Raw genomic sequence first — 23,640 nt, 5'->3', positions numbered from 1 at the left:
CATCTGTTCAAGCCAAACCTGGCAGCTAGTTGCTCATTTCAATGTGTAATTAATTTAGATTTCAAAAATTCCTCCAATTGATTTAACATTTGCAAATATGCTCCACAAAAATAAAGAGCAAACAAGACCTAAATTCCAGCAGGTTTTAGATTTTATTAATATGTAATAATCTGGTATAAAGAACAAATATGAAAAACTTTAATATTGCTTATATACAAGTATAGTTACAAACATCACTTAAGGGCTAAACCTGCCTCTCAAATTTGATGGTGGATTTGCTAAACATAGCTCAAGCCTTTCCTAAACAATGCTACTCAAGGAATATTTTATTAATATTGCTATTAATTACTATAATTGGGCTCAGGAAATAATGGACTAATTCAAAATGATAACTGAATAAAGTTCAATGAAAGTACAATTTAAGAAGATCTGGACAGGGTTAAGGAAACTAATACAAGAGGATAAGGAAGTATTCTCAAAAACAGGAAGCTATTGCCACATCTGGACCTGAATGGGGAGAGAAAGGCGCTACAGGAGCCCTGGTGGATGGGGATAACGGGGAGTTACCAGAGCCCTGGTGGACAATTTGCCTAACAGGAGCTGTGGCCTTAGTAAAAGAGCCCAACTACTGCCAATCCTCTTCCTGGCAGGGAAGGAACAGATGGGATAAACACCTGATATTTTTTCCTCCACCTTTCAACAGTCCACTGTCTTCCAACTGAAAGCCAGAGGTCAAGGAGATCCTGGTGAGGCCATGGCACAAAGGAAAGCAGAGACGGGGAAATGTCAATCTGCAGGGGCAAGAGGAAGACATTCTTCACGTGACTTTCTCTACAGTGTCGCTTTCACCCACTGCAAAATGATACAGTCCTGAGGGTCTGATAGAGAAGATCTCGAATCCCTTCCTATAAAATTTACATCAACTCCTTAAGTAAAGTCTAGGAGTTCTGGTATATACCAGAACTCGAAGAGAAAAACTTCATTCTCTCAAATATGTGCTTCCTCAGTGGGATGTTCAAACCCCCACAACCAAACTACCAAGTCCCTACTGGCTGAGAGAATTTTGGATATCAAAATTTCCTACAGCCAAGGAAAACTGCAGTCTCCTGGTAAACTGATGCTAAGGAATCACCATCATAGCAATGTCTAGAAGAATATTATGAGCTCACTTCTTATAAGCATAAAGACTATTTCTGATAGTGCTAATATATTGCTTGAATGGCCCCACCTGAGTTGTACGACAAATTTTAAATACCATCTAACTTTTTACCCAAGAATAAAATACCATCTAGATCCAATATCTCTTTTCTACTTCCATCTTGCATTTTTTTTAATTTAATTAAGAAATTTCTACACCTTCTTCATCCAATTATCTACTGAAGCACACTTTTGTTGTTTCCATGTCTTGGACACCAGAAATATTGCTTCACTGGACAGAGGGGTGAATATATTAAAGTATCCTTCAATAGATGTTTGATAAAGAAGAATATGATACATAGGTGCAACGGAATATTACTCATCCATTAGAAAAGATTAAATACTGCCATTTGCAACAACACAATAGATCTTGAGAACATTGTGCCAAGCAAAATATGCTGAACAGAAAAGTTAAGAACCATATGATTTCACTCACATGTGGGATATAAAACTGAAAGCAACAAATGGAAACTCATAGATCCAGACAATAGTACAGTGGTTACCAGAGGGAAGGGATAAGGAGGTAGTAAAAAGTAAAGAAAGTCAAATATATGGTGATGTAATATTTGACTTGGGTGATGGACACACAATGTAATATACAGATGATGTAGCATAGAATTGTACACTTGAATCCTATATATGTTAATTAACCAATGTCATCCCAATAAATTAAATTTTGCAACATACTTAAAGAAAAAAAAAAGAACTTTCCACATAAGTGACCTAATTACACAATTTGACACAAAGCTACCATTTTTTAATACTATCTATCATACTGAGGGTTATGATTTGAACTTAGGAATTTGGCAAAGGACACAAATCTTCAGTCCATAGCATGTACACCACTTTAATTAATCATGATAAAATGTGGTAATATATCGATATATATATATATGATATTTCTCACTTCATTAATGATCATCTGAGACTCAGAGAGATAAAGTACAGTAGCTTCCCTGAGCTCATATAGCTATGGCCTGGTGTCATGACTCAAACCTGCTTTTCATGTCTGTGATCTATTCTCTAAGCCACAACTACCTTGTGATGTAGCTGGGATGTCTAGTACCCTTTCACTGACTAATCAGTCCATACAACTTCATAACTCTGTACACTTCCTGCCCTAATTTATAATATAGCTGCTATAATACTATTTTCACCTAACAAACTTTCAGCAGACATTCATGAAACATCTGCGAAATAGACTATGGGAATATGAAAATGAATTATCATAAAACCCTCAAGGTTAAGCAGCACTGGGTTAATGATGGATACAAGCTAGTCTTGAACAATCTGCTCCAATTTTTTTTTTTTCTAGCCTCAAATGAAGTTTTTCCCCATTGATCCTCGGAAGATATGTATTTGGCACTAATTATCTTGGACCTTGGCCTTTTTTGCATATTCACCAACTACATGACTAGGTTAAGTTCAGAGCTGAGTCTTTATATTCCTCACTGAAATTTTCCTCATCCCTCACTTATGATGAACACTTTATAGCAAGCTTCTTTCCGGGAAGATTTCCTTATTTCTTATGAGATACGAGGCACCATTCCAAATTCAGAAATAACTGGTGAGGAAAAACATACAAATCCTCTCTAGGAACCCCTCTGAAAATTTTATAGTATCTTGGAATATACAGACATGAAAATAGTCATTTATAATGGATACAATATGATAAGCCTTATAACAATGAAGCAAGTGTTTCTGATTTGTCCCTGTAACTTGATAAAGCAACCAGGGGACTACAGGATGGGTATGAAACTTGCTTGCATCCCACCTTCCACATGCATGTCCAGGGCAGAGAGTACAAAATGTGCCATTACGAAGCCAATGTCTCTGTGTCTTTAATGACCTAAAGTTGTTATCTTTCAATTAAATTCCATCTCAGTGCTGTTATAGAGTTCTGTTCTTCAAAGAGACTAAAATATAATAATATATTTTGTATTTTTAATGATATGTATAATCAGTGAAATCTATAAGGTCCAGCAGGTATTTCTATGTTCTCTTTGGTACTGCAATTTGGGAATACCATTTATAAATATAAATGTCATATTTACTATGAGTAACACAAACACATATACACAATATATCCCAACATTCATATCTGAATCATGGAATATAAATATGCCAGATTAAGCTAAAGCTTAATAGTCTTAACTTCATTCACTCGGTGCAGATGAACATTTGCCATATACCTAGTTCTAGGCAATGTTTTTCATTCATTAAACAGCAAAGCCACTTCTTCCTGCAAGAATTACTGAGCCAGAAAAAAACAGAAATGTGTATTTGTATTATTATGCATATAAACTTACTGATGTTGAAAGGATTAACTTGCAGATCAATAAGGGAGAAATTCATTACACCAATCAGCGCCACTAAGTAGAACTATACAAGATGCATCACTCTAAGTTGAAATGGAATTTACATCAGTATTGCTACAGCCTAAAACAAACCATAAAATGAAATCAACACATTGTACCAGGAAATTTTGCATAAACAATCTGATGGATTCTAATACATTAGGGCTGCCTGTACACCAGCCTCTCAGGTTGTATGAAAAATGTTGATATCAATGGATGCTGATGAGCAATATTTAAATGAATTTCTAAATGACTATAATAAAAAATTTAGTTGACTCAACCCCTGCTGTTCTTGGCTGTAAAGTTATGAGCTCTATTTACCTGAAAGCATGTATGCCTATTAGACTTGGCAGGAGTTTCTCAACCTTGCTATTAAGGAGAATATCTATTTAAAATGAACCAAGCATCGGGCTATAACAAATCTGTTACTCAGACTAAGATGAAGCAGCATACTAAACTCATGTACATGATGCAAAGAGCAGAAGAGAAGAAATCTTCATGGTTTTTCTTAACTGTTTTTGTGAGCAAAAATTTTTCATAAACGGTGGCCAACATTAACTTTCATGGGTATTAACTATAAAATGTCTAAATAAAAAGTAACAACAAAATGCAAAATGAATTAAAAGTGTATAGAATGTATTAAAAATTGATCTTTTAAAAACTTTACACACTTTTCTGGAGACAAGAAAAAATTGTGGAGCTAATGAAGAAATTATTGGTTGAATGTGAAAACTGAAACCAGGAAGATTATCAAATCAAGGGTATAATTTGTAAAAGAATGAAATAAGTGGCTCAGTTTTGGGGGCATCGTCCCATATACCAAATGGTTGCAGGTTCAATTCCTAGTCAGGGGACATATCTAGGTTGTGGATTCTATCACTGGTTGGGGCATGTATGGGTGGCAACCAATCAACACTTCTCTCTCATAGTGATATATATATATATATATATATATATATATATATATATATATATATATATATATCACTCCCTTGCTCTCTCACAAAAATCAATAAGCATAAATTTGGTTAAGGAAAGAAAGAAGAGGAGAAGGAAGAGGAAGAGGAGGAGGAGGAGGATGATAAGAAGGAGGTAGAGGAGGAAGATAAGAAGGAGGTAGAGGAGGAAGAGGGGGAGGAAGGGGAAAGGGAAGAAGGGGAAAAAGAGAGGGGGGAAATAGAGGAAAGAGGAGGTAGAAATAAATAAGAGAAGAATACTGTGATATGAGCAGAGTTTTAGCACTCAATGCTATTCAGATGTAATACACCAAAATTTGAGAATATAAAAAGGAGAGAAATATTCTTGCAGGAAAATACAGGTAGCTAGCAGAAACTACTTTACTGAAATTCAGAATAGAAAAATGTTTTTTTTTTAGACCAACTCATTCTTATAACATTAAAGAAATTAAAGAATGAAATTACAGGGCAAAAGTACATGAATATGAAATACACTATTTCCAATGTATCTGTAATTTTAAAGCAGAAATCTGTATTTTAAAATGCATCTTTTTAAAAAGCTTCCACACCTTTCTTGAGGCTGAGAAAAATTTGTACAGCTTATGAAGAAGGGAATAACGTCTGTAAAACAGTCTAGTATTTATCACCAACAGAAATTAAACCAGGGTATAAAAATGAAGATAATATGAAATATGGCTAAAGAGAACTATTTATAGTGAACTCAAAGAGCTAAAGATCATGTGCATGCGTTTGTGTGTGTGTGTGTGTGTGTGTGTGTGTGTGTGTGTGTGTGTGTATGATCTGTAAATTTTATATACATGCTAATGATATACATGAGGATTTTTTTTTCAAATGGACCAATAAACAGTGAGGGTAAACAATAAGTAACCCTAAAATTGAAGCTATTATTTTATCTTTGGTAATAAAATATTAAATTGGTACATTTTTGTGTTTGCAGGAAACAGATTAGCAAGAGAAAAATTCCAATTAATGTTTTGTAATTATAAAATTAGATGTCAAAAATTGATATCAGATCAACAACCTGTCTAGACATATTTATGGATTATCTGTCCTGAGTCACATATTCTACTTTGTGATAGAAAAAGTATTATAATATCCCTTTCCAAAACAGAAAGGGACTGCCAGCACAGATGAGTGCTACTCTTGATGGTTCCACTGAGGGCTGTGTGGATAGCAGAAATTTCAATTTAGACCATGTTGATAGGCTTGGCTGGTTGACCTGTCCATGTAGGGGCTAACTAATGTTTAGGTGGGGAAATTCATCACAGAGGTTGGGGGAAGAATAAAATCAGGGTACTTATTACTCTGCCCTCTCCAAGTGGCTGTGTCCCTCTGCCAGCTACTGTCAGAAAACGCTCTCCAACTGAGTTTTGGGAACAGTTCCCTCTGCTTGCTCCCTCAAGCCTTCCATGGTGTACAGTATACCTTTGTTCTTAGCCCATGATAAGCATCATCCCTTAGGGTTTCTTGCCCACACCTTTGCAAGGAGCCCCTTCCTTAAAATCTCTTTAAGTTTCCCAGTATGGAGTGCCTGACTCTTCCTTTCTGGGGCTCTGACTGATGAAGAATTTAGCAACCTTTGTTGTCAGGGAGTTTATAATCCACGGGAAGACAATATGTGATGTATTATAACTTTTAAGAAGAGATGTGTGAACCAAATAGTTAGGAAAGCTTTAGGGAGGACTTCTTATTCTTGAAAAGTAGAATGAATTTCAAAAGAGAGAAAAAAGATGGGAAGGATGAATTCTAAGATAGGAGAAAAGTTGTAAAAACAAAGCAAAACAACAAAGAAAGAATGAAAAAGAAGTTCAGCCTGTGCAGATGAATTAAAAGCAATCATGACCATATATACTGGTTATTCAAGACATCCAATTCACACCTATTGCTTCAGTGTAATTCATTAGCAGTAATACATTATGTGGTAATGCTTTTGAATGCATTATGCAGTAGAAAGTCATTTTGAATTCCTGAACAAGGAATTACTATGATTAAAGAGGTATTTTACTAAGATACATTTGGCAGTGGAATGCAATATGGACTTGAAAGAGAAAGGGAAGTTCAGAGAATAATGGAGTTTAAAGAGAAGAATCGTTTTTATTAAAATGATGGGTTTGGCTCAGTGTATAGAGCCTCAGCCTGTGGACTCAAGGGTTCCAGGTTCGATTCCAGTCAAGGGTTGTAGGCTCAGTTCCCAGTAGGGGTCATGCAGGAGACAGCCAATCAATGATTCCTTCTCATCATTGATGTTTCTATCTCTCTATTCCTCTCCCCTCACCTCTGAAATCAATAAAAAATACATCTTAAAAAAAATAAATAAAATGATGGTACTGGGAATAAAAAGAGCAATGTTAAATGAATTGTTTTCATAACAAATTCTTAAGTGTATTCAAAATACAACACTGGTCCTTTGCAACCTCAACTCTGTGCTGAATCTCATTCAAGGCAACACAGTCATTACAACCCAAACAAGTTAAAAGAAATTATATATATACTTTATGCATTTATTTATCACAAGGTAGTTAAAACTTTATCTACCTAGCAGTCTCTTACCTTCTATAAAAGTTAAGAAACTGCTAGGTAGATAAAGAATTATATTTTTTCAGGTTACATAATTCCCATCAGAGACATACAGAATCTTGTCCTTCCTTTATCTTCTCTTTGTTCCAATCCCAGGATCCTTTTGGCTTCAGCTTGCTCTTAAAATGGAAATGTTTTTACCTTGCTTTTTTGACATCACATCAGAAAGATGTGGTGTCTTTGGATGACATTTTTATAAAAAATATTTTAAATTTTTATTAGTGACATATGCAATAACGTATAAAATAATAATAATTTATGTGAAGAAACATATTTTTCCTGCCTTATTCCCACTTCATCCCACCCCCACCTTGCAGAATAAACCTCTTTTCATTGTTTTAGTTTTGTTTTTTGTTTTCTCATATGGCTACTAGGGGACTTTAAACAATATGTTTATGCCATTCTTATTTTATTAACTATGCAATATCTACTGAATTCCTGCTATGAAATATAAGGATTGAGCATACTTGAAACATCTCCACCCTTTCACCTTCTCCTCTTATCCTACAACATTTAATAGATAAATTATCTTTATTTTCATTATACAACTAGATGAACTTAATAATGCATCTAGACTTTTTTTAAATGCCAGTGTCTTTGGCTCCTCACTATGTGAAATAATGTTACTGCCTGCATCCTTCTTTTCCACATTTCCCCTATCTCTTTTCTTTCTGTAAATTATACTTTTACTTTAGACTTTTACATTGCCCATATTTTTATTAATTTTTAAATTAAATTATAAACCATGATGGCCTTTTATCATGCTTTGACTATAGATTAATTATAAAATTCTAAACCCAATAAACTACAAATTTTACACAAGCTTTTTTTACTGTAAGGCCACCTGCTGTGTGAACATTATATTTCCTTGTCTATGTATGAAATATCAGGCTTCTTGGCATCTTGAAGGAGAATGCTCCTAGCATTAGTGACAAATAAATTTCCTGTTCTTGCATTCCTCCAAGTGAGGAAAACCATTCCATATTTTATTTTATTTTGAACCATGACTTTATTTCAGAGGTAGAACACTTGATTGTATAACAGCCCAGCTGGTGTGGCTCGGTGGTTAAGCCTCAACCTATGAAAAAGGAGGTCACAGTTCGATTCCTAGTCAGAGCACATGCCCAGGTTGTGAACTTGAGTCCTCATCCGGGGCATACAGGAAGCAGCCAATCATTGATTCTCTCATCACTGATGTTTCTCCCTTCCTCTTTGAAATCAATAAAAATATTTAAAAACAAAACATGTGTATAACAACCACCAGCTTGAACCATGGCTTCAGTTGAAACTAATTCCTCAGAACAACACCAACAAATGACCAGAGCTAGAAAGCAAATGATGCTGGAAAAAGCAACTCGAAAACAATTTGCAAGACTCAATGCAGGATGTCTGTAGCTAGAGTTGGTTTTAGAAACATTAATTTTTAGATAATCCCAAGAGAACCTTTGCTAAACATTTTTTAAAAAAATAAAAGGTGAGACAAATATTTGGCCTGATTGTGGTGATAATTTATCTTTTTAAAACCACTATCAAACACCTCAAATTATATCTACCCCTTTTTTTTTTTTAAGTCAGAAATTGTGTGTTTTATTTATTTGTTCATCCATTGGCTCACTCAACACACATATTTTGAATGCCTATTATGTGTCAGAAGAGAAGAGACTCCTGTATCACAGAGCTCATTTTCCAAGTAGAGGGATCTGGACCAAGCAAGCAAACAAATAATGTGTGATAACGTATATAAAGAAAAACAACCTGTGTGCACTGCTACAGAAAGAAGGTCTAGGGTGAAGTGAAACTTTACATAAAATCAACAGAAAATGCTTCCCTTACTAGTTAAACATCAAAGCGAGAGACTGGTTTTTTGGATTTTTTTGGGGGGGGGAGGGGAGGGGAGAGGGGTGTTTAGCTATATAAAGTTTAAACATAAATATAATAAGTGTGAAATATTCTCATATGCTTTTATACCAATTATAACAAACTAGCCCTTTATTTCTCATTGTCTTCCACAAAATTCACCTTTGTTCTGGGAATGTGACTAAAATTCCCGAAGTTAAAAAACAAGAGAAAGTTTGAATGGGTGTGAAACAAGGACTTAGAATATAACTGTTCTTTCAACATTAATTATACTGTACATTTTGAGAAGCTATAATCAAGAACTGAAAGCTGCTTTTTGTCTTTGGTTCAAAATCATGAAGCAACAATTTTACACAATGATTGTATCTTTGTAAGAAATTCTGAAACAGAAAACAATGACCTGGTTACAATTTCCTACATGAAAATGAGTCCAGACAACAAATCTTGCCTATCTGCTCTTTTTCTGGGTTTATTTTGTTGATGTTTTCCTATGAGGCATGGGGGGTTAAGATGGCAAATTGAGGAAAGTACAATAATAGAAACATTCAGCATAAATACATTTTATAGAATCTTTTGAGATATCAAATATGTCTGGTTTCTACATGCACTTTAAAGCATGAGAACTAAATTAATTGTTAGCCAAGATAACTTTCCAAATGTTTCACTCTTACCCACCAAATAATAAACTATTGCTATCTCTCTATAAGCTTTGTGGATATACAAAAATGCATATATTGTTATTACTTGGTGTCATCTTAGTATTACTATATTTAAAATAATCCTATTCATCCTTTTTTTTTTTTTTTCCTTCAAGTGGCATTTTGTTTTCTTTTCCTACTTCCGGATGCTGGCTTATGTGGAACAAGGTCATAGAAACCAAAGACCACATCTTCTATTCTTGTTTAACTAACATTCAACAAAATATCTGATTCACAATTAGAGCTCAATAATGAACGAATAACTGAAAGACTGAGTGAATGAATGAATGATCCCAAAAAAGCAGCTGATCACCTAAAGGACATAATGTTTTGAGTTCTTCCTATGGGATCATTATAGACTATTATATTGTACTATTATTCAGGCACTAGCAAATATTTAATTTTTGTAAATTCAAATGAAATTACCTAGGAAAATTAAGTCCAATACTGAATAATTATATTTTATTTAAACAAACTATAAAGAATGGTGTGCTTTTCCAATAAATTACTATTATTATTTTATTCCCACTTGTTTGTAATATTCACTGGCCTAATAATTTAGATGGAAAGGTTAATTTCGGGAAATTTTTTCTTTTTCAGTATGCATTCTGAAAACTGGCATACTCACACAGTGCCATTAACGTGACCCTCTATTCTATCCCCAATTCTAACAATAACTTAAATGAATAGAAAATTCATTTCTTAGTCAAAGAAGTTTACACACTTCTTACCAAGAAAAGCTTATTCCCAATTAACTAATTCCCCTGGCTTTTTTAAATGTTTCTTAGAAAGCTAAAGTTCTACTTGCATGCCTGTAAAAAAATAAATAAATAAACAAATAAGACTCTCAGTTTGCGGTAAGGCCCCAGACTGATTCTAGAAGTAATCCTAACGAACGCAAAATACGGTGGTAAATGTCAACCTAAGGGAAGAGAAAACATCACTTTGATGCTCAAATGGCTTTCATGTGTACATATACATGCACACACCACATACTCGTTAATTATTAAAGAGCTTCCCTTTTAACAAATATGATTTTATTTGCCAAAGTTACAGATCTTAAAACTGTTTTTCCTTAAACTTATAAGCCCAATTTATAAATATGATTATATTTCAGTCTAGCAAATTTAGTGATCCATTTTAAGGAAGCCTATAATGTGTCCCCTTTTAAAAACTTAGTTAATTTAAAGTCATTAGTTACCTAAACTGAATTCATAAATATATCTTATTATTCTGTAAGTACTTTAATTCTCTGGCTGAATAAATTTTCCCAAGTACATAAATAATTCTTTAAAATGCAATAAGGTTCACCTTATATTTTCCAACATGTTCTGATACAATGTATACATAGGTATGATTTCAATTTAAAGTCACAAATTTAACATGCTGGTTTTTGGGTTTTTTTGTTTGTTTGTTTGTTTGTTTGTTTTAAGTACTTTAAGTGAGAAAAGCAGTTACAGAACTGTTCAGAAAAAAAAAAATTATCGCATGTCATGGACGGAGTATGTTCCTCCGCCTCCTGGTATTTCAGGGTGTAAGTATATTTGCAGGTCTTCAAAAATGTAATTAAGATTCAATGAGGTCATTAGGTTGGACCCTAATTTGTCTTTATAAGAAAAAAAGGAAGTTGGGACACTAACATATACAGGAGACCATATGAAAACAGGGGTAGAAGACAGTCACTTACAAGACAGAGAGGCCTCAGAAGAAACTAACCCTGCTGACACTTTGATCTGAGATTTGTAGCTTCCAAAATTGTGAGTAGATAAATTTCTGTTTAAATCACCTAGGACAATGGTCGGCAAACTCATTAGTCAACAGAGCCAAATATCAATAGTACAACGATTGAAATTTCTTTTCAGAGCCGAAAACTGACTTCTATGCATGGGCCACAAAGTTTCAATCGCACTTTACTTGCGCACCCACACGTGGTATTTTGTGGAAGAGCAACACTCAAGGGGCCAAAGAGCCACATGTGGCTTGTGAGCTGCAGTTTGCCAACCACTGACCTGGTATGTGCTACTTTGTTTTAGGCCTAGCAAACTAATATAGCATATATATGCAATAAAATAAAACTGGAACAAATAAATCAACAGCACATTTTTAAATTGGACGTACAAGACTTACTTGCTACTCTGAAAGGCCAAAACCTTTTAAATATTTCAACTGAAATAGCAAATACGCTCAGATTTCCTAACACACCAAAAACTGTCAAAATAGGTTTGATTTCCTTTAACATTTCCCTGCTTACCTGTAAATCTTTCCATGGTTAAGATATACATGTTGACTAATGACCCCAAAGACATCCACATTCTAACTTTTGTACCCTTTGAGCACATTATTCTAAATGGGAGGAAGGGGGGGAGAAACTTTGCAGGCATGATTAAACTGAGGCTTGTAGGAAAGGAAGATTATCCTGGACTATCAGGCCCAGTGTAATTAAAAGGGTCCTTCTAAAGGAAAGAGAAGCAGAAGTCAGAGAAGACGTGACTATGAAAGCAGAGATTGGACTGACTGATGACTGGCTTTGAACATGGAAGGGGACCTTGAGTCAAGAAATGCTGGAAAGTGTAAGGAAAAGCATTCTCCACGATAGCCTACAGAAGGAATCCAGTCCTGCCAAAACCTTGATTTTACCCAAATAAAACCCACCTTGGACTTCTAATTTCTAGATAATTAATTTGGGTTGCTTTAAGAAGCAAGTTTGTAGAAACTGGTCATAGTATCAATAGGAAATGAAACAGATGCTTACCCACTAAAGGAACAATTATGCTATTTCAAACAACTAGAGGCGTATCCTCTTAATTATTGAGGTTGCATCATACCCAGGTAGTTGTTATAGTATGCTGACTTCCTTCTTTTCAGTGAAAATAATAAAACATACTGCATCCATTATAGTCTATAAACAAAACTTTTTTTTAAGTTATTTAATTTATATATTTTAGCTTAAGTCATCACATGATGTAGTCCATTGTATTTCTATTAATAGTGGTCTATAAAATCTATCCTGGGAGCTATATCAATTGATTTTATATTACATTGCTTCACTTATGAGATATTTAAATATCTGCTATTCCTTTGTTGTTGTTGTTGTTGTTTTGTTGTTTTTGTTTTGGAGGAAGCAAAAAATAGGTTTTTTTAATTTATAGCCATTGAAGATCATTTCAGTTTGGAATCATTGGCGAAAAAGCAGTGACTGAGAATGGGTAGGGGATAAGAAACTAGTAGGTCTATTCAGTGGGAAAGCAGTTCAATTTTGCCAATTAATCTTTGGGAGATAAACGCAAGTAAAATGGATTACTTTTCAGTGGTGACTGGGGATATGACCAGAACTCATGGACTAATATGCATACAACCAGGACCAAAGAACTCTGGATACCAGGAGAAGTTACTGAAAAATGTTATGTAAAACATTTCTATTATCAAGATCCAGTGTTTCTACTAGTAATCTCTAGGGATTTAGGGATTTAGGAATCTAGAAAATGGAACCTTGGAGGCAGAATACAGGCGGTAGAAGGTATCAAATTAGAAGGTATTAAACTTTAAATAAAGTACCAAAGATATTTTAAGTCTCTCTCTATATATGTTTGTCTTTATTGTTGGAAGTATTACATGTGTCTTCTTGTCCTTTTTTCCCCCCATTGACCTCTCCCAACCAGCCCTGCCTTGCTGGAGGCTAATTCCAGCATGTCATAATAAAATGCAAAAAGTCATCAAAGGTTAATGGGCTTCTACATTCAGCTGGGCTGAATATAGTGTTATTGCCTGCTGAAATAGCCAAAAGCATTTCCCCAAACCTAAAGATTTGCATATATTATTGCCTGAAACTGGAACAGCCAAAGGCAATTCCTCCAATCTGACTATGTATACCAAATCTTAACCTTTGATATGTATATCTGCTTTGCCTTAGGGCAATTTGTGTTAATAAAAAGCTAAGGGTCTAGAGATTCTCAGAGAACTTGATTACTGAAGCTAGGTCTCCTCTGGCTTTCCAAAATGCCTTCCAAATTCATATTTCATAACTAGTCTCTTTATTAATTTATATGCATCCCTTCTCCAGATTCCTGAACCCTTTCTAGATGCTGGACAACACCCCAGCACTGCCTCTCACCCCAGGCCTTCACCACGCTATTGTCTGTGTCCTGGGTTGTGCATATACACATACAAATTCATTGGTTGATCTCTTCCCACCCACCCTGCCCTTCCTTTCCTTTAAGGTTTGACAGTCTGTCCAATGCTTCTATGTCTCTGGATCTATTTTTGTTCATCAGTTTATGTTGTTCATTAGATTCTAGATATGTGTAAGATCACTTTTTAATTTCAAGTAACAAACTGAACTTATAAATTTTTCTTTGAATTTAGAGGATAAAGTCCACAACATTTCTATATTTGGGAGTAATTTTTTAAAATGCATTCTCTCCGATTAAACTTGATTTATTTTAAACTTGATTTATTTTAGTTAAGGTGAAAATACAATAAAGCATGCCAGCCTTCTGCTCCCCCCAGTCACCAGTGACTTCATTCTCCATAAAACTATTTTCTCCATCTATATCTATTCCTTAAATACAAATTATTCTACCTTGGGACTTTTCAAAAGATGCCAAGGGATCCATTCTTCTGATCTTGTCCAAGGATTTTGTAATTGAGCATCCTGATACCACCCATTCACCTCCTTCCCATGCCAAACCTCACCATATGTACAGAGATAATAATTTAATTAAAAATAAATAAATAAATAAATAAATAAGTAAATAAATATCAACAATCCTGTAGCTAACAAAAAAAAAATCCAATCATCACTGGGAAGACCAATCTCCTGTTTAGGGAACAGAATCCTTAGTGATGGAAAAAGGGACATTGTATTTTAGCTGATTAGGTAATATGAACTACTTGCTAATAATAAATCCTATATAATAAAGAGCTAATATGCAAATGGTTGTCACACCCTCACACATCACCCCCTAACAGCTCAGATACTCAACAATAGGGAGAGGGGAATGGAGACCAGCCAGGCATAAATGAGCTCTTGAGAGAGGAATGGGGACCAGCCAGGCTGCAGCCCAGGAGAGGGACTAGCCACATGCACCTCAGTCCTGGGTGCCAGCAGCTGCATCTGAGGCCTGGGAGAGGAACAAGCTGCCTGACCCATGGTCCCCTACAGCTGCAGCCAGCCCAGGTGAAGCTGGCCTGGGTCCTGAGTGCCTGCAGCAGGCCAGAGGGAGGGAAGCCCGGTCCGGGTGCTTGCAATCAGCTGGAAAAGGGAATCCTGGGTCCCAGGTGTGGGATAAGGCAGAGGCAGTTAGGGGTGATCAGGCCAGCAGGGGAGTAGTTAGGGGTGATCAGGCAGCCAGGCAGAGGGGTTAGGGATGATCAGGCAGGCAGGTGAGGAGTTAGGAGCCAGCAGTCTTGGATTGCAGGAGACAGTCAGACATTCCCCAATGGGTCCCAGATTGAAGAGGGTGCACCCCTCCCCCCCAAGCACAAATTTCATGCACCCGGTCTCTAGTTATTTCTATAATTTCCTTCTTGTCCACTAAGTCGTACTGTGCTTGTTTAATTCTAGAAGATATTTTCATCATAAAATATTTTTAAAGCTGATTTAAGTTGTTGTTGGTTATTTTTGCCATCACATCATAAAGAAGAAATGGGACAACCATCATTAACACCTACTTTAATGTTTTTCTGTAACTATTGGGTCGGCAACTAAGTAATTGCTGGTTTCACACACATATGGCTTCAGTTGAATTTTTAGGTTTGCAGACGTAGTACAAATGTAAAACACATTTTGTTATTTGATAGTTGGCTATTCAGCTGTTAATCAGTAAAAAAAGTTTTTTGATCTGTTTTGTAGTTTTCGTTTGGCGTTCGTTGAAAAATGGAAAATCAAAAGGAACATTTTCGTCATATTTTGCTTTTTTATTTCCGCAAAGGGAAAAACGCATCGCAAGCTCATAAAAAGTTATGTGCTGTTTATGGTGACGAAGCCTTAAAATAACGGCAGTGTCAAAATTGGTTTGTCAAATTTCGTTCTGGTTATTTTTCACTCAAAGATGAAAAACGCTCTGGTCGTCCAGTTGAAGTTGATGACGCCCTAATCAAAGCAATAATCAATTCGGACTGTCACAGTACAACACATGAGATTGCAGAGAAGCTTCATGTATCACATACATGCATTGAAAATCACTTAAAACAACTTGGCTATGTTCAAAAACTCGATACATGGGTTCCTCGCGAACTGAAAGAATCACAGTTAACGCAACGCATTAGCAGCTGCGATTTGCTAAAGAAACATAATGAAAATGATCCATTTTTAAAACGACTGATAACTGGTGATGAAAAATGGGTTGTTTACAACAATATCAAGTGGAAAAGATCGTGGAGCAGGCCAGGTGAACCAACTCAAACAACATCAAAAGCTGATATTCATCAAAAGAAGGTTTTGTTATCAGTTTGGTGGGATTACAAAGGAATTGTCTACTTTGAACTCTTACCACCCAACCGAACGATCAATTCTGATGTCTACATTGAACAACTAATGAAATTAAACAATGCAGTTGAAGAAAAGCGGCCCGAATTGACAAATCGAAAAGGTGTTGTATTCCATCATGACAATGCAAGGCCACACACATCTTTGGTCACTCGGCAAAAATTAATGGAGCTTGGTTGGGATGTTTTGCCACATCCACCATATAGTCCTGACCTTGCACCATCTGATTACTTTTTGTTTCGATCTTTACAAAACTCCTTGAATGGTAAAAATTTCAATAATGATGATGATGTCAAATCGTACCTGATTCAGTTTTTTGCTAATAAAAACCAGAAGTTTTTTGAACGTGGGATTATGATGCGGCCTGAAAGATGGCAAGAGGTCATTGATCAAAATGGGCAATACATTACAGAATAAAGTTATTTAGTTCCATGAAAAAATTGTCTTTGATTGTCTTTAAAAAATCCGCAATTACTTAGCTGCCGACCCAATATTTTAAACCTATAGAGGCATCATATTATACATACTGTTCTATGACTTTTTTTCTTTTAACTATATCAATATATCTCAGGTAGTTTTTCATTTCAGAACCTATATGTAGGTTTACTACATTTTTTATAGTTGCATAATTCCACTTTCTTTTCCTCATAGCCTATTGGAGCAACATCTAGGAGTGCATAGGAAAAGAAAAAAAAAATGCCATAGATAGATAGATAGATAGATAGATAGATAGATAGATAGATAGAAACTTACACACACACATAATGTTGAATATGTCTTTTATGTATTTATTTTATTTGCTTTCATCAGCTAAGCATGTACTGTTTCAGGTGGATGCTCGCTCAGTACTATTTACACAAGGCCCAAAGGATGCACATTACTACGAAATAGACAAACCAAGTGCTGAAATGGATATTGCTTTCTTTTTATTCAAGGGAGTGCCATGTTTTGCCTGCCAAGAATTTGACATTTTGCTTTAGGGTAAGATGAGAAAATATTTAAGTAGGCATTAAGGAAAAGCAGAGAAACCTGAAAATAGCAAATGCCAGTAAATGGACCTCACAGATTAGCCTCAGCCCTTTAGGCAAAGGTCAAAAGAATAGAGAGCAGGCCCATCAGCTATAATGGTTAAAAGAAAAAGGTGCACAGAATTATAACACATCAAGGAAAGCTTCTTCTAGTATGTGACTACTCACAGCCAAAACATGCCTGGTCGTAGAAGAGGCTGATGAAAAATGATCAGGGAAAAATATTTGAGCAGATGATACATCCTTTCATGGCTGCCTCTAATCCCGAAGAACAGGCAAATCAATAATTCAGCCTTTAATGCTGTCTAAAAACGTACAGCAGAGTTGGTACAATTTAGTAAATGCCATCCATCCACAAAGCCCATACCAAGCCAATTTCCAACAGCCAACATTTTCCATCTTATTTTCTCTATAATATTTAGCTTTTTTCTTTAATTACACTTGATATTTGTAAAGAGAAAGCTGGCATTGTAATAATTGGACAGCTTTTTTTTTTTATCTATGTTGGCAGAAAAATGACTTTCTCTTACATGTGAAGAGCAATACAAAGGCAAAACTTCCTTTTCTCACAAACTCCGTGCCAAAACTATCCTGAGTCACACCGTTTCTTTAAATCATGTTGTTCTGAAAGTTGAGATGTGCTATCCTAAAGCTGCTGCCAGGATCACACTGTTCTCAGCTAGAACCAAAAATCTACCAGTGTCAACTCATCACAACGTTTACCTCTCCAAAACACTCTTTTTCTCTTTCTTTTCTTTACTTCCTTCTGACATTTCGTTTTTACTCTCCTTTTATGCTTTCTTTCTTTCCTTATCTCTCTCTGCCTCTTTCTCCCTGTCTCCTTTATCTTCTCACATTCAAGATGCAAGAAGAAAGAGCAAAGTAATGGTGATGTTTTAAAATCAGAGATCCAAGAGAAATTTGGTGATCTTAATATATCAAGGAAATTCTTCTCCTAGCTGAATTTTTTTTTCTGGAAAAATAATTTCAAGTTGTGCTTCAGAAACCCAGCACCATACCTTCAGCTTTAAAGAAAAAAAATTTCTTAATATATAGAAAACAAATTTTTATATTAAAGATTTAAATATCCATAAAACATTTTGTTTATTAGAGACAGTTTTATTTAGCAATATTAATCAAATGTAAGAGTATTCTTGAATATTTCATCATCAAATTAGTACTTATAATTGCATTATGAAATCTAGGAAAGGTATGTTCTTTAATATGCACTGGTGGCATTGTGAGTTGACTGGGCAAAATTCAAATATATACCTATAAACTTTTGTTTAAAAATAAAGTTGCCTATGTTTTCATTCTTTTATGTTATTCTCAGTCTTTTGTTTGTTTATTTTGTTAATCCTCATCAGAGAATATTTTTTCCATTGCTTTTCAGAGAGAGTAGAAAGGAGGGAGGGAGAGGAAGAGAGAAACATCGATGGGAGAGAGACACTATCTGGTTGCCTTCCACAAACAAGTGGGCAGGGGTGCGGGAAGCAACCCTGACTGGGAATCAAACCCCCGACCCTTCAGTGCACGGGCCAATGCTCTAACCACTGAACCATACCTCCAGGGCTACTCCCAGTATTTTTAAATACCAGGAACATTTCTTAAAATTTTTAAATTTCAAAGTTCACTCTGCAAGCAAAATAGATACCTCTACATGTACACGGCTACCAAAATTTACATTTATATATTCAAAATACCTATTTTGAAAAGACAATTACCTGTTTTCAGTCACAACTTAGGTGTAAATCTCTAAAATTTTAGCTGACAGGTTTTACTATGCAATAAAAACATGTCAAATTCAAACTGACATGTGGATTTCATTTTTGGAGGGTTTTTCATCACACCTTTTCCCATTATAATACAGGTACTACTTAGACATATGATTTTCTGCAAAACTTAACCAAAAACGTAAAACATAATGCATGTCTCACCATCTTAACACCTATATGGAAGGCTCTGGGGAGAGAGGGGGAATCTTGCTAAATTCAGACTAGAGTACTGAAGCGGCTGTCAGTTTTCATTTCTTCTCTTTTCTCTAGGTGCTCACATGCCTGCCTTCTAAACCCTGGGTGAGGACAGTTACCCCACCTCTTGCTGCATCTCTGAAATTCTTCAGTTAATCGGGTTGTGGATTTAGAGCAACATTGTCCAGCCACATTTATTCTAAACAGATCATCTGGACACAGAGAGGCCAGTCAGTGAGCTTACCCAGGATATCTGCAGCTTATCTTTCAATGGAGACATAAAGAAAAGTGAAGTGCAGTCATACCATTAAGTATGCAAATAGACTGTTTGCTTAATCAAACTGGAAACTATAGGATAATGTATTATGTTAATTTCTTTTAAGTCACAATTGATATTGGAAATAAAAACTGATATGCAAGGTACATAAATAGTGAAGTGCTTTATTGTGAGCAGTGTCTCCAGTTCCGTGAGTGGAGATTAAAATATAGTTCACTGAAATTGTGTGTGTGTGTGTGTGTGTGTGTGTATGTGTAAAATTACTCCAGTCATTAGTGTGGGCATTAAACAATAAGAATTGGTACTCTAGTCTAGCTACAACAAAACTTCTTAATTTTGGGCCATATACTTAGATACAAAGAAAAAGGCATAAGACTATTTTTACAAACAAAATTCCAATTACTTAACTTTTTAACCTACCAATATCTATTTACAATCTTAATTGCCTCAACCTTAAGTAGAATATTATATTTATTTATTATCAAATGTTGTAGAACAGAAAAGGCTTCCCTGTTATTAAAAGTGGACCACTAGTGCCCCCTTCTGCTATGAAATTGAAGGACAACTCTCGGGACTTGAAAAGACACTCTACACTAATCCCCTAAACAGCTGTTTCCAGTCAGATTGACGCCAATTCTTCTCTGATTTAATAATATACCCCTCGTTTTTCTCCTAAAATGTTGAATATTCTGACGTTTTACTATTGTGAGTTATCTTCCTGGGAAACATTACAAAGACAGCTAATTCTTAAATATATAATCAACTACCTAATTCAAATTGAGCTTTAAAATAAATTCGAGGAGGGAAAAGCCATATTTTTAAAACTGTGACGCTTTATCATCGTTGGGTTTACATCTGATTGTGTGAAAGCTAATAAACCTGAATCTATACCTGCCTTAATCACGTTAAATGTCATGTTGCCTCACTTTTCACCAAATTCAAGCTGATACTCACAGACACACTCATTCATTACACTACTTTCTGACATAGCATAAAGGGCAAAAAGGCAGCATGATAGATTAAAAAGATATTATGGTACAATATTAATTACAGTATCAGCACCTTTTTCTAGCTCAGACTGCATATAAAATGTCTATTTTCATTTTTACATTCAGAATATACTTTGAAGGGTGGATTCAATAGTCTTAGTAAATTAGAATTTTGATCAGATATTCTAATGTCAAGGTGGCATACACATATACCAAAAGTGAACATACTAACAAATTTTAAATCTGTTTGTTTTTGTTCAGTTATTTTAAGAAGGAGCAATTAGGAAATATTATCCCAATCATAATGTGACCAGATATAATAAAAGAGAAGTATTTAATTTAAAAATTCTTCTCCATGAAACTAAAACTTTGATCATATCACTTGTTCCCTAAATAATTTCATAAAAGTGTAACAAAACAATCATTTTTAGAAGTCAACTATTAAAATAAATGATACTATATCTTAAGTTAGAATAGTTTTTCCAGTTCGGGCATATTATAGTAAGCCTTTGAAATTGACTACCCATCAACAGTAAGTTGTAGTAACATTTAAATTTGCCAAAATAATAATATTTAGTATTTAGAATATATTTCATAAAAGTGAAATTTATACTTAATGATCCACCTTAGGAAAAAATTCAGCCTCAATCAGGCATGTCATGCTGAACTCTCAAATAAGCTTGTTAAATGTTCCTATTCTCTTATTTGATTCGTATTTTACTCATAAAGTAACCCTACTCCATGGAATTATTATCCATATTTCATTACATAGTAATTTTGCTTTCTGAAAAATATACTGACTGTATTTTTCTCAGCCTTTCCTGCCGCCTACTTCAGGGTTGTGTCTCTTTTCCATTGGTAGTTTAACTTTCACACATTGAAAATGACAACTGATTCAATTTGGTGTTGCAGAAGTACTAAATACATCAAATCAGGAATAACTGAATTTAGTGCCATGTGTCCACTGCTATCTCTCAAACTGGAAAGTCCTGCTCTGAGAGTATGGAAGACCCAAGAAGCAGCACCAGGGGGATGGTTTCTGAATGGGTATGTTTTGACCAGAAGTAACAGTAAGGTGAGGGCTGCTGACTTTGCTAGTTACTGAGAATCACTGCCACTATTAAAATTCTGTGGTGTGATCCAGATGTTTCAATGCCACTTTCTCTCTTCAGGTTCACAAAAATATACAAAGAAACCCCTCTAAAGTCATAACAATAAATCAAATGAGAAAGCAGTTCAAATTAAAATCCTGCTTTTAAGAAGCAGTAGTGATTGCATCATATCACAGTAAAACTAAAATGTATTTGATTTCTAGCTTTAACTCTTTCACTGCATTTAATTATACCCCTCGTTTTATTATCAACAGCCATATGTGGGGCACCTTTGAATACATTCTCTCTGACACTTGGAGGCCAATTCTCTCTGAAAGCAAACTACACACAGTACAGCTGCAGAGTGCTGCTGGTGTGTGGATACTATGGACATGCGATCGTTGCTACATTGAATTGCATCAATAAATACCTGCTTCAAAAAAGAGGTGGGCATATTGTACATTATAAATATCTGAGATGCTTCTTGTAAATAAGAAGGGAAAAGATCTCTAATATTTTAGTCATAAATGAAAGAGCAATATGCACAATTAAAATACTGCTATTATAATAAAAATGACTCCCAAAGAGAGAGCAGATGTGATGTATGCAGATGGAGGAAATCATCTGTATAAAGACTGAAAAATTCAGCCCTAAATTTTAATTTTTAACCCATATGTTCTAGTTATCAAAAGGTTTTTAATATTTGGGGAAATAACTCGTCTTCCCCAATTATGTGAGTATTTAGTTCTATGACCTATTCTCCAAACTATATTCTAATTTGGTATATCTGTGTACTAATTACGAGAATCATAAAGTGATGTTCAAACAAAAAATAATTTAAAGGAGAAAAAGTGCTTCAAAAACTAGCAAAATACCTTGATATACCTGCTAATGATGAATTCCACCTATAAATAAAGATTCTTTCAATGGTAGATTGTGGGAGTTTATAATAACTATAGGTATGATCAAGGCTTATTTCAATGCTTTGAAATGTCAAATAAGTAATTTTATTCTCTTTTATTTTTAAACTATTTGCAGAGACAACACAAAATTATATAATGTTACATTTATTTTAACCTACACTTCTTCCTTCATAAGGTTACTTGTCTAAACATTTCACTAACATTGTGCAATTTTAAAACTGAGAAAAAGAACAAAGTTACAAGTGTGACAATTTATCAGGAATAGATTAAGTGACAGCTGTAACTAGAATCAGAGTTAGATTATTTTAATAGTTCCAGGAAGAGTATAATTTACAAAAGTATAGTTGAATGATGTTAGGAAGATAGCAAGATAAATTATTTGCTTAGTATAGAATGATTTCTTTAAATTAAACATTGATAATATTTTCTCCATTAGAATTTTTAAAGCATAGAGCTGTGTCTCTTGATTCAACAATTAAATTTTTCAATTGGTTCATTGACATGAGGGAATAGGAGGATTTCCCAAACATTTTGCTAAATTCATGGAATCTCTCTGCAAATTTAAAAAAATTTAAACTGCCTTTGGATAGATTGTCCTTTCTCTCATAATATTAAAAAAAATGTTTCCAGTCTTATTGATATATTAAATTGGCTATATCTCATGATTCTCATAATTTTATGCCGAAGAATTTATTTAAGGAAAGCTTCGTTGTCCTATTTACCAAATCCTTAAGACCTAGAAATCTTACCTTCCTTAAAAAAAAAAAAAAAAAAATGTCTGAACTACTCCTCCAAGAAATCTTGACCATTCAAGAAATATTAATCAATAGTCAATATCCACTCTACAAACAAAAATAAACATTTACTTGACATTAATGTAAATATACATATATCTATATATGATCCATACTTTCTGTGCAGTATCTTTCATTATTTCTATCAGTCTATTCTTTTGTAATTCTATCCATTTGAATGCTATTTCTTTGATTAAAAAAGAAAATGGCTTCAAGAAGAACCATTTATCCTCTGCACAATGATGTATATATTTAGGCAGTTATTAGCTGATGATTAAAAAAAAAAAACACATTATTTTCAAAAATATCCCTGAAAGAAGAAGAATGTCAATTTAGGGATTGGACTGAATTTTATTAGTGTTCAGTTTCATATTCTATAATATTTTCATATTTTTAATTTAAAAATGTCTTTTACATT

Source organism: Pipistrellus kuhlii, unplaced genomic scaffold, assembly GCF_014108245.1.
Source record: "Pipistrellus kuhlii isolate mPipKuh1 unplaced genomic scaffold, mPipKuh1.p scaffold_m20_p_4, whole genome shotgun sequence".
In the NCBI taxonomy this organism is placed as follows: Eukaryota; Metazoa; Chordata; class Mammalia; order Chiroptera; family Vespertilionidae; genus Pipistrellus; species Pipistrellus kuhlii.
This window is presented reverse-complemented; position numbering follows the sequence as displayed.